This window comes from Phoxinus phoxinus (assembly GCF_949152265.1).
Source record: "Phoxinus phoxinus genome assembly, chromosome: 22".
NCBI lineage: Eukaryota > Metazoa > Chordata > Actinopteri > Cypriniformes > Leuciscidae > Phoxinus > Phoxinus phoxinus.
The window spans coordinates 5,808,212-5,820,630 of NC_136897.1; the positions used below are offsets into that span (position 1 = coordinate 5,808,212).

Genomic DNA, 12,419 nt, shown 5'->3' on the forward strand with positions numbered 1-12,419 from the left:
AGTGTGTTATTTTCACGGAGCTGTCAGGTCTTCTGTGTTCGGGCTTCCTACGGACGATGTAGTTCGTCAACAATGGCTAAAATTTCTGTTTGATTATGTTCCTGAAAATTACAATCGTAATTTAGCTCTCTGTGCTGAGCATTTTACGGAAGACAGCTTCCAGAATCTCCACGAATTCAATGCCGGATTAAACAAGAAACTGTTACTAAAAACATGAAGCAGTTCCAACTTTAAACGCAGAGGCAGCCGTTGTTGGGCCACAACCTGTAAGTAAGACTTAATCATTTTAAATGTTTGCATGTGTAATTTCAGACGTAATGTTTTAGTTTTATCAAGGACGTAAACAAATGCCAGCGCTGGCGTTAGTAGCCACTTAGTTATGCTATTTCGTGTGTCTATGACATTTTGAACCTGAATTTGTAATTATGTACTAACTTTGTAAATGTATTTTCCATGTATACTTTATGACTTAATTTTTAGATTTGATCAAGAACGTAAACCAATGCCAACGCGGTTTGTTTATAGTAGCCAGTTAGTTCGATGCTATTTTGTATGTGTAAGACAAACGTGTATAAAGTTCAAAAAATGATGTGTAATCGCAACAGCAAACTTCAGCAGCGGTATTACTCAGTCATTTATTCTGTTATATCAAATGTTTAATCAGGAGAAAACCGTATCTCAAAAGCTAACAAACAGCAGTGGCATTTTCAAGTAACAGCGTATCGAAATTATTATATAATAATAGTAGAATAGAATAGAATGGAATAGAACAATAATAAATAAAAACATTACCATTCAGAAACGTTTTGTAAGAGCCGTGTTTGGGGAGGTTCTGCTTGACTCTCTTCATTGCCGCTTTCTGGGTCTGATTCTGGCTCAAACTGTACGGCAGTATTGACACCATTATTTACATTTGACCGGAGCACATGCAACTTTCGCCGGTAAAGTTTCCGGACAACGTGCACTACGCAGTTTAGCCAATTACAACACACCGGCCCAACTAACCAACTGTTTCTGAAGGAGTGGTTTCATAGAATCAGGAAGTCAACCGGTCATTCAAATGACAGAGGAGAAAGCGGCTTACAATAAAGGTGAAATTTATGAAAAATAATGCTTAAAAAAAAAAAAAGACTTAGACATGTTATATTGCACCCCATAAACACAATCATGCAAAGAAAAAAAGCAGTAAACCACCCCTTTAACTAACGTTAACTAGATGGAACCTTATTTAAAGTGTTACCAAAATACATACATACATACATACATACACACACACACATATACATATATATATATATGGTGTCAGGTGATGTGTAGGCTGTTGTAAGCACACGATCACAAAGGATAACTAAAAGAGTCTTTAATAGTAATTCCACTATAGGAACACGTAGGAGAATCGCTGGAAATAACCACGCTAAAGAATAAACAATACTGGACCCTGAAATAAAGGAAACTGAGGGCTTCAATACAAGGAGAGATCAACTGAACAGAAACAGGTGCGTATTAACAAGTAAGGAAACTAAGTAGGGAACACAGGCAAACCAGAACAGGAAAAACGGATCCAAAACACAAAAAAATTAAACATAGAAATGCACGTTAAACTATTGTAATTATATTTTTTTATATACAGTATATTGTGATTAGTTTATATTACACCCAACTCTCTAGAAATGGCTCAGGTCCCTCCTTCATTGCAAGTCTACGAGATAATTTTTTCACCAGTTTTATTGTCTTCCAAGTGAATTATTATTTTTTGTCTAAACCTCCAGAGTCAGCAGGCTATTAATAGATGGTACAACAGAACATCAAAACTTGATATCAGATCACAAAGTTGACAGTGTTGGCTTGTCCTAACATGCCATATTCTTGTTATTAATTTCAAGGGTTAACACATTTCAGTCATTCAAAATTATAGTCAGAACATTTTGCAATCTCATGCACTAGTCTCCCTTTCTGTGAATGCGTTTCTATTTAACCCTGATTCTGCAGTCTCTGGAATTAAATGTAGTTACCAAGGCCACTGTGAAAAGGAGCAAATTAAAGTAATTCATACAAACTGAAAAGCACAGGGGCGGTTCTTGTTGCCTGGGACACGTATTCCCACTGGGAGAAAATGAACTTGTCATAACTAAGAAAAGTATAAGCAGTGGAGTGGTCAGACTGGTACAGCACTAGCAGTGGGAGGTTTTTATTTGCGGATTTGTTATGACGTGTTTAAAGCTCTACTAAACACCTCATTTCAAATGTCACAAAGACAAGCTGAATAGAAAGAGAATGCGGAATTGAATTAGTGTTACTATTATTACTACTGTACGTACTTAAGGGGTTGGGATTTGAACAACCCCACGACTATTTTAGGTTTTAAAGTATTTAAGTCTTTCCACACTGTTTGTGGATCATAACTTTTTACAGAAGTACTGTTTTAACATGGTATTGTGCGTCTATGTAGTTTCACTAAAGGTGCGTGAGAGAGAACAAGAGGGACAAATGGAAAGGTCAGCAAAGCATGCTTAAAGTCCCTGTAAAGTCAAAATTAAGTATGTGTTCTGAGTTTGTCATATCACAGAAAAATGTGTTATTAGCCACCCAGCCAAATTTGAATGAGAAAAAAAGCCGGCAAGTACATAAAATAAGCTATCAAAATCTTGAAAAAATGAGCAGTGGTCTCTGCTCTCAAACGCTGGGGGCGTGTCCGCTGAAACCGCAGCGCAGTGTTCTTTTAGACAGTTGTGTAGTCCTTTTCCCCACAAAGTGATCTGTCTGACATCCAACTTCTCGAGTGACTTTATGCATGAAAGACTCGGTCTCTTTTGTGGTCGGAAGGGACTGCTTTGTGAACAGATAATAGTTTAAATTACTTGGCTAAGGAATCATATAAATAAACCAAAAAAATCACGTTAGAGGGTTGCAGAATTTAGTAGTTACTGTGGACTACCTACTATAATTATAACATAAGCACACAAGGCAGCTTACCCTCATTGGTGGGCACGCACTGCCGAGGATGGCACCAGGTGTCGGCGCGAAGGGAGGATGACGGCCGAGGCGGGAGATAGTCGGTTCGGCCACATTCACCAGTAACAGCAGATAGTCAGAGCATCCTAGTTGTCTCCGGCGAAAGTTTATAAAACTATCCCGTGTAAAATGATCACTACAGAGGCGGGTTTTGGTGGTGATCCTCAGCTCTCCATCAAGGTGGCTCTTCACAAAATTAATCCACCTTCTTGATGTGATCGTTTTTAGGAAATTTAAATAGGGACACCGATCTGTTTCGTACATGATCGCATCCAGGTAGTACGCATTTCCGTGACAAAGGCATAGCTAACTAGCAAACTGTATGCTGTAGTAACTAATAATAGTACTGACAGTAACTCGCGATTGAGTGCCAAACTGATGCGAATGTGCTCTATTTATATTGTTAGGGAGCGGCCAGCCTCAGGGGCTCCAGTGCGTCATCAAGTAGGGGCGTGTCCAGGAGCTCAGGGGCTCCAGTGCGTCATCAAGTAGGGGCGTGTCCAGGAGCTCAGGGGCTCCAGTGCGTCATCAAGTAGGGGCGTGTCCAGGAGCTCAGGGGCTCCAGTGCGTCATCAAGTAGGGGCGTGTCCAGGAGCTCAGGGGCTCCAGTGCGTCATCAAGTAGGGGCGTGTCCAGGAGCTCAGGGGCTCCAGTGCGTCATCAAGTAGGGGCGTGTCCAGGAGCTCAGGGGCTCCAGTGCGTCATCAAGTAGGGGCGTGTCCAGGAGCTCAGGGGCTCCAGTGCGTCATCAAGTAGGGGCGTGTCCAGGAGCTCAGGGGCTCCAGTGCGTCATCAAGTAGGGGCGTGTCCAGGAGCTCAGGGGCTCCAGTGCGTCATCAAGTAGGGGCGTGTCCAGGAGCTCAGGGGCTCCAGTGCGTCATCAAGTAGGGGCGTGTCCAGGAGCTCAGGGGCTCCAGTGCGTCATCAAGTAGGGGCGTGTCCAGGAGCTCAGGGGCTCCAGTGCGTCATCAAGTAGGGGCGTGTCCAGGAGCTCAGGGGCTCCAGTGTGTCATCGAGCCCCCGTTTTAGCCCCGCCCAAAAAATCCGGAAAATAGCAATGGTGAAAACCTGTTCAACGGTCTAACTCCACAATTCAGTACTTCGCAGTTCACAGTCTTTGTAATATGTTTTAGCAATACATTTCTAACATTTGTAATGTGTTTCAAATTTTTCTAAACACATCATGAGGCCATTATAACGGTGTCATGAATGTTTGACCTCAACTACAGTGGTACAAATTTAATTTGTCATTAAAATGTTATAATGGCCTCATGACAGCCAATGTCAAAACCAACCACATGACACTTTAATGTAATGTTAACCCATAAAGATAAGTGGTTTCTTAAGTTTGATAATTAATCTGCTATGTCATGTTTATGACAGGTTGTGATGTCTTAGTAATGTCAAGTTGTCATGACAAAGACACTGACAGGTTATGGTGTATTGGTGTATGTCAAGTTGTCATAAAGACATCTCAAACAATGTCATATTTGCATTAAAAATGTCATAATTGAGCGAATGACATGATGTGTCATGTCATGATTATGAAGGTGTCATTTCAGTCTTTTGCACACCCCTTCAAGTAAAGTGTTTCTCAAGGATCCTGTGACACTGAACACTGGAGTAATGGAACAGGAATAAACCATTTTTAATGAAATAAATGTTAGACTTATTTTAAATTCATTAAACATCTACAGTAAATGACCCCAAACTTTTGAATAGAAGTAGCCTATATAAGCCATATCAGAATAAGAGACTTTGGGACGGGGTCTTTTGACTTTGACTAACTTGCTAATGTGTTCTCAGAACACTTTAGCAACCACATAATAGCATCATAGTGGAGAGTTTTAGGAAAACTAGAACTGGCAGTAAACCTGAACATGTAGAGTTTTTGGAAAAATCAAAAGGGCCTTTTACAGTAGAGGGCCTACAACCCCATTTTACAATCCACAATACTCAGAAAAAAGGACAGAAAAATGAAATCCAGCCAGTGTGTGTATACTCCAAAAGAACAACAGAAAGAAGCGGCACATTATCATTTTACCTCATCTCTGGAGTCTTCTGGGATTAGTGTCACATGTGTGGCTCTCTGAAGAGCTGATATGTTTCTGCATAGCATGAGCATAGTCTCAATGAGCAGAGCGTGCTACAAACTCTGCCAACAACCAGAAACATCTGCTGGGCTCATTTAGAGTGCGCTAGCAGTTCTCCTACTCGTTTTATCTGTAATCAACTCGCTTACAAGTCCACCAAATAAAAAAAACAGTGCGAGAGAGACGAAAAATCAATGAACCTGGCTGATTTCATTGTCAAAGCGATGCAATAAATACACTTACCTTCAGTCTGTGAACTTTCCCTCAGCGCCCAGCTCATGTAATTAATGAGAGAAGAGAGCCTGAAACACACACACACACATTAAACAACCCTGTGTCATTACTGGTAAACCTGAACAACTGTGGTTATTATTAAGGCATCATTAGAACCTAAAATAACTAGCGTGCTTCAGGTTAGCCGATGCTAATTGAGACAACGGGGGGATTCAGACGGGTGGTTATGTTGCTTTACTTGAAATGTGTCTGGATAAAAGAGAGTTTGAACTATATTTTATACCCAGCTAAAGTCAAATGGGTCCTGCTGTGGAATAAGAGAGTTAGGCCTATTAATGAGTTAACCAGCTAGAAAATGCTAACTACCAGTAATTGCTATACTAATTTGTGAATTAGCTTAAACACGCTATGTTTAGATGTCAATGCATTTATTATTGAAATATTGACATAGAAGGGTTTAACTTTTCCTTTTTTTTAAAGCCTTTAGTTAGTCACATGACTTCCATCCAAGAAACAAAGAAAAAAAATCTACTTGCTATTGCTAGTTGGCGGCAGAATATTCTCATTCTAGACAGCATTGTAGTGGACAAACATTTATACAGCATTAGTTTATTTGTTAGTTCCAGTCCTCAAATTTGATTGGTCGAGCAACACTCCTAGAGTTCAGATAATTAGTCCAAAAGCCTGGAATTTTTCTCTGTTTTGCTCACACGATTTAAGTGTTGTTGTTATTCACATTTCAAACTGTGCATTAGTAGGCTATGACCCATTATATGCACATGACAAAAAAATAAAAATAAAAACATAAATATGGATAAAGATTTAAAAATACTCTGGCCATTAATTAAGAATGTATCATTCTTGTTATTGAGTTTATTATTATTATTGTGTATCGTTTTTTGGTAAATCATGGACACATTGTACTAATTTGTTCTCTGAATTAAAATGAGGAAGCAAATTACTACAACATGTCCACGATTTACCAAAAACAAGAGAAAATATTACCCAGTTGTAGGAACAATTTAACTAAAATAGAATGAGGGAACCAATCAATCCCCACGTTATGTGCATGGCTCTGTACATTAGTGCTGGATTCTTTCTGCAAGGTTACGTAATGAAGGCAATGGGTGGCAAATAGTGACTGAGTGAGTTATTGCATTAACACCCAACAGATTTACCCAACTTTGATTCATTCAGAAACAAGACACCACTTGTGTTTTTACTGGATCTAAAGAATTATTCGGACAGTCCCCCCAAAGCATTCTGGTGTATTACACCTTATAGTTCACCATCATCCTTTGCAGGGCTCAAATCTACTACCTCTAGTAGTTACCAATTCAGTTCTTCAACCACTAGCCTACACCACCTTCATTCTTAAAGATAGTTCTCCATGACAGCTTATTAATGAAACCAATCAGTCATTCTGTACATGGCTGATCCAAAATATTCAGTTTAAGATGAAACAGGCTATGACCTCCACATACTGTAGAAGTCTAAAAGAGATTCAAGTAAACATGCAGTCTTTAACAAATACTGAAACATCACACATCACTCTTTATGCTTGGCAGCTACTTTCTCATAGCTTTGCATGTCTGATTATTCTGGTAAATTAAAGCTGTTTTGTTTTCCATGCACAATAATTACACCCATTGTCCATTCAAGCATCATCATGAATTACGCATCCCAGACCCTTAACATTGGTTATTTTTAAACGTTATAATTTTTGAATGTGGGCAGAACACCGCATCTTAACCAATTAAAATTGAATCCATCTCCAGCGCTGGGTAAATCAAATATTTACGAGTTGACTACCTTAATGTTTTCTCCGCTCTAAGCAACATGAGAGCCATCCAAATGCAACATGACAGGGCTGAGAAATGCCGTCCTTGTGCAGAGAATTTTTTTTCTTTTCAAATGGGGAGACAACAGTAAAACATGTCTTGTGCCTTATAATGAGTCTTGTATTATTACACAGGCAACTTGGAGAACACTATGAAACAAATGAAGAGCAAAACATTGGCAGCTGTAGCACTCAGAAGCATACATTTCTGAAGGTTAAAGTGAGTACAAATGATATTTACCATCTACTACATTTTTTTAAAAGGCCCTTGTCCCATTCAGCAAGTAATTTAACCTGAAATTAAAGGTACAATATGTAAGAATTGTGTAATAAAATATCCCAAAATCACTTGCACAGAGTGATATATTTCCTGCATTTGTGTACTTAAAAAATCTTTGGAGACTTTTGGGATATTGTATTTCAGAAAAATTCCAATTTTAAACAATGGCCCATCCCGGAAAAAAAATGCCGCCTGTCAATGATGCAATATCCGCAATGCAATATCAACGTATGCCTTTGTTATTGTAAGAGGTTAGCGACCCCTAGCGGCGGAAAAAAAATACATATTGTAGCTTTAATTCTTACATTTTTTTACATCCCGACCCACATAGGTTTGTAAATCTCAGAAAATCTATTCATTTCTGGATGTAATATTCATTATGTTTTAAAAATGAACGCTTTAAGCAGGCATTGTGTGTTTTTTCAGGCTGATCATTTAAATATTCATCATCATGTGCATCTTTAGAAGTTCCTGAAATTTCCAAATCAATCAAGCAATAAATAAAAGAAATAAATGAAGTTGTATATATCCCAAAAGATCCACAGCCTTTTTGTCTTCAACCCTGCATAGTACTCTAAAATGCTGTTTGCATTCCACATCATGCTGCATGTATTTCCCAGTTGCTTTAAGTGTTAAAAAGCTTTCTGTTGCCACAGGGAGGTGAAGTATAAAGAATAAAGTATATATTTTTTCTTTTTCTAACCAATAGTAAAGTACCAGGGCCCTAGAAACCCTAGCAACACCCCTGCTCATGGATGGACGGATGGAAATGGCTGTTTAGAAATCAATTCAGCTCAGACCACTCACATAAACAACAACAGCCAAAAATAACTTGAAATATATATTTTTTAGTTTACTTCATAGTGCAAATAATTATAGATAAAGACCTCTTACAATAGCAATGCAAGAAAACCTGAGAGAAATAGGCTACATGTTCGTGTGACCCTGATGATGTGACTAAGGCTTGATGGAATGTAAGCCCAAGCGTCCTCGTCCCACCCATCTTAAGAGGACACATTCGAGTCAAGGCAAAAATCCATTTATCAAGACAATGTTGGAAAAACCCAGCGGTCCATGCGGAGACATAAGCTGGCAACGGAGTTGACTGACTGGCAGCGGCTGGTTATTACCAAGCCTGTTCCAACACCCGCGGGAAGAAACGGTCCCTTTTTTTGGTCTCCTTTTTTTCCTCCATGGCAGGATCTCCCGAAGGTGACAACCGAACGAACACAAGGCGACTGAAAGTGTCAGTAATTAAAAGCGTTGATTAAACTGACGGAAAGAGGACACGCAGAGAGGAAAACAAGGTTCAGCAGAGACAGCAGTGGAGGAAATCTCAATGTATAACTCACTCTCTGAAGAAGTGGGGAAAAGTCAATGTCACATTAGTGGAAATGACGAGACTATTGTTTTCACTTAGAAAACTTTCAGTGAAGGCATGATGTTCACTCTGCTCTTTCCGTATAACGCAAGTAAATGGTGACCAGACATGAATGGTCATCCAAAAATGACAGATTATCGTATAGTGTTATTGTGCGACTTCAGAAGACAAACAAGTAACAAACAAGTCACATGGTCCATTTCAAAAATGTTTTGTCCTTTTTTAAAGCTTGACAACCCCTGGTGACCATTCACTTTCATTGTAAAAGAAAAGAGCAGCTTAGACATTCTTCAAAAAAAATGTCTTATGTGTTCCACAGAAAAATCATCAGATTTTTGTAGGTAAACTATTCCTTTAAGAGCAAAGAACTTTAAAAGTACCTGAAATTTTTAACAGCTGAAGAGCTCTTAGTAGGTTACTTCTTATAAAAGAACACGTGTTATTGTGTAAGAATTTCGAACACCCCCTTTAGTAGAGGACTATTGATTCTGCTGTGAGTATTTGTAATCTTGGAGTCCAAGCCTACAGGCTATTAAACTTCCAAAAAGAAATGCATGTAACCTCTGCTCCTGTGCCGGAGAAACTAAACTAAAAACAACCCAGCTCTGATTTCTTTCCTTTGCTGACAAGGTTTTAATTTAGCCCTGATTTAGCTTGAGGACACTGAACTGCAACCATCAAAAAGTTCACAAAACCAAGAGCTTTAAAATGTACATACATTAAACACAAAGTAAAAAAACATGCCTAATAGGGGATGCAAGGAAAATGGCATCAAGTATCATCAATATATGATGTGACACTGAGGAAACATCTTCCATTGATTTGATAGAAGGAGTTCAAGTAAGTTTTCACTTAAAATAATTTTGAAACATCCTTGAATTTATAATTCGGTTACACTGGCCCTTAGGCTATATGTTGTGTTCGGATCATTTTGACCCGGAGTTGATTTTCCCGTACCCGAAAATGCTAGTTAATGTTATTGCATTGGACTAAAATTGACTGACAACTTCCCAAAATAAGCTGATACTTTTTATAAAAAAAAATAAATAAATAAAAAACACTTGAGGTGTTCCTGGACAAAAATGACCGGTCTACAAACAATTGCTTAAAAATCTCTCATTATGCTGCTACATCACCAAATATTGTATTAAATCTTTTAGTCGACTTGTTTTCTTTCAATTAGGATTGTTTTTATATTTATTTTTGGGAATTGATCGATCGTAGGCCTTATTTATCTGAGCTTACATACCTTTTTTTTTGTGTGTGTGAAAAAAAGCATTATTTGTGGATAATTGTGTAAATTTTCCATAAAATGTGTGTGGCGGGGGATATGTCGATTGACTGTCCATTGAAAATTCAAGGGGCAGTCGAAAATCAGAGAAACAATTAGTGTTCAGGAGTGTGTTCATCATGGACTTGCGGAAATAAAGGCTTCGGACATGCACATGTGTGGATACACGCATACTGGTGCATCTGCGCACATACATACACACACACACACACACACACACACACACACACACGTGCACAAACAAACTATTTAACTATTTTGAGTATTACAGGCTTACTTTTTCACAGAGATTAACTTTATTCTCAAATCAGTGAGGCTCAGATCAATAAGGCCTACGAACAATCAGTTAAAAAAAAAAATCCTGTCTTAACTGAAAGAAAACAAGTTTACAAAAAGATTGAAACCAATATTTGGTGATAAAATATCATAATTTATAAGCAATTTTTTGTAGGCCAGTCTTTTTTGCCCGGGAACACCACAGGCCCCCTCACACCCGGTGCAATGTAGTGCCAGGAGCGACGCAAGTGTTTTTTGCTAGTTTCAACCTGACGCAGTTATTATTTTCACGTCCTGCTCCACGTTGTTAAAATAGCAAATGCATTTACGCCCAGTTGTGCTGTCTGAAAACTTGGTGTGTTCAGGTGCATTGTTGGTGTGTTGCTATTTTTAAGGGAACTGAAATAGACTGCGCCATTGACCAACAAAAACATGATCTAAAGTCAATGGCGCAGTATTTTTTCTGTTATTCAAAGAGTGCGTTAGTATAGAGCTCCAAGACTATAGGTGGGGCCACAACGCTCTGCTTATTACACACACACACACACACAGCAGCACACAAACATGCCAAATATTAAAAATAAAAGGATTACAATGTAAAAGATTAATATTGTGTATAAAGATATGGTGGAATCCGGCTTGTCCAGTAGATGGCCTTGCGCTTTAACCTCGCGCACGAGCAGAACAGTTTCCTCTCTGGAGACGCGTTCAGTTTTTCGCAAATCTCTCAAGCGAAATACAGTCATTTCAATGGTAAGCTGCAAGCTGTTAGTAAATCTGGCCTTTGCTGTTCAAATACAAATTTGTTTGTATTTATTGGTTTGTATATTAGTTTTGGTTTCTTTAAAAAAAACAGCCGATCTGATCTGCTCGTGTGCGAGGTTAAAGCGCAAGGCCATCTACTGGACAAGCCGGATTCCACCATATCTTCTAAATAGCCCAATTTACTCTTATTGGTCAGCCGGCCCAGTCTATTGTGATTGGTCAACCGCTTAAATGTAATGCCCCTTACCATAACTGGCAAGTCAGGACACAGTCAATAAGAACAAGGAGATCGACCCGAACCACCTTCACAAGCACAACGTTTCACAGTTGTATAATTTATACTTACATTTCAGATGTGATGTCAACTGAGTCGTTTCTCAGTTAGCACACTGACCTGTACTGTTCTCCACAGTTTAGAAAGAAGTCATTTGAAAAAAAAAAAAAACTATGTACAAAACAATATGTTCTGCCGAGGAATAGTTTTAAATAAAATTCTTCAATCTTCCTTTGGAAGTCCATGTAATGATGCTTTGCTCTCAGAGTAAAAAAATAAATAAAAAATTCTAGTCATAGTGATAAACTCTTCCAGGCTTTAGAACTACCTTTGTTTGAGGCATTATGCAAATGTATTACATGATGTAGCCACGTTACGGAAACAATGGCAGGACTAGAAATGAGGCGTTTAAGGCAGGTGTTTTCTGTTGGAGAGTTCCTATTACTTTGACATGGACTTTCTGCATTGTAACTTTGGAGATTGTTCACAGCATGCATGAAAAGCTATAAGCTAATACACACTAAAGGAAAGGTAAGGTAAAATAAAATAAAAATGTAGTCCCCTTTAAATGACAAAAAAATCTAAAAAAAGTAAGAGACAGCAATCTGAACTCACAGGCCACTGGTTGGTTAAATCATAATTCAGATTTGATACTTTCACTGCTTCAAGATACATTATCTACTGTAAGCTTCCAGATGTACTAAGAGCTGTCGCTTATTTGAACAGAGAATAAGAGACGGAGATAAAACTGAACAGAGAAAGTGATGACCTCATAAATGGCACAACCACACATATCAGAAGCTTGTGAAAGCAGTGCAGTTGAGGCTAACTTAAAAAGAAAGGATTAGAATAAAAACATTCCAGTAAGATGACGACTGACCTTGATCAAACTTCAGCCAGAATAAGATGAGTTGTGTTCTATTGAGAGGACTTTGTGGATGACAGAAAAGGTTTCATGAATAACTCCGAGCTT

At 38.6% G+C, this 12,419-nt stretch overlaps 1 protein-coding gene across 2 annotated transcripts in view; it reads right to left on the reverse strand.

Annotated features, from left to right (window-relative positions):
- fhit (fragile histidine triad diadenosine triphosphatase) overlaps nucleotides 1–12,419 on the reverse strand; it is a 336,035-nt gene that overhangs the window by 306,785 nt on the left and 16,831 nt on the right. For both annotated transcript variants that reach the window (XM_079597960.1, XM_079597961.1), the window contains exon 2: nucleotides 5,349–5,407. The gene's annotated coding sequence lies outside the window, so the exon portion shown is untranslated. The remainder of the gene's footprint in view (nucleotides 1–5,348; nucleotides 5,408–12,419) is intronic.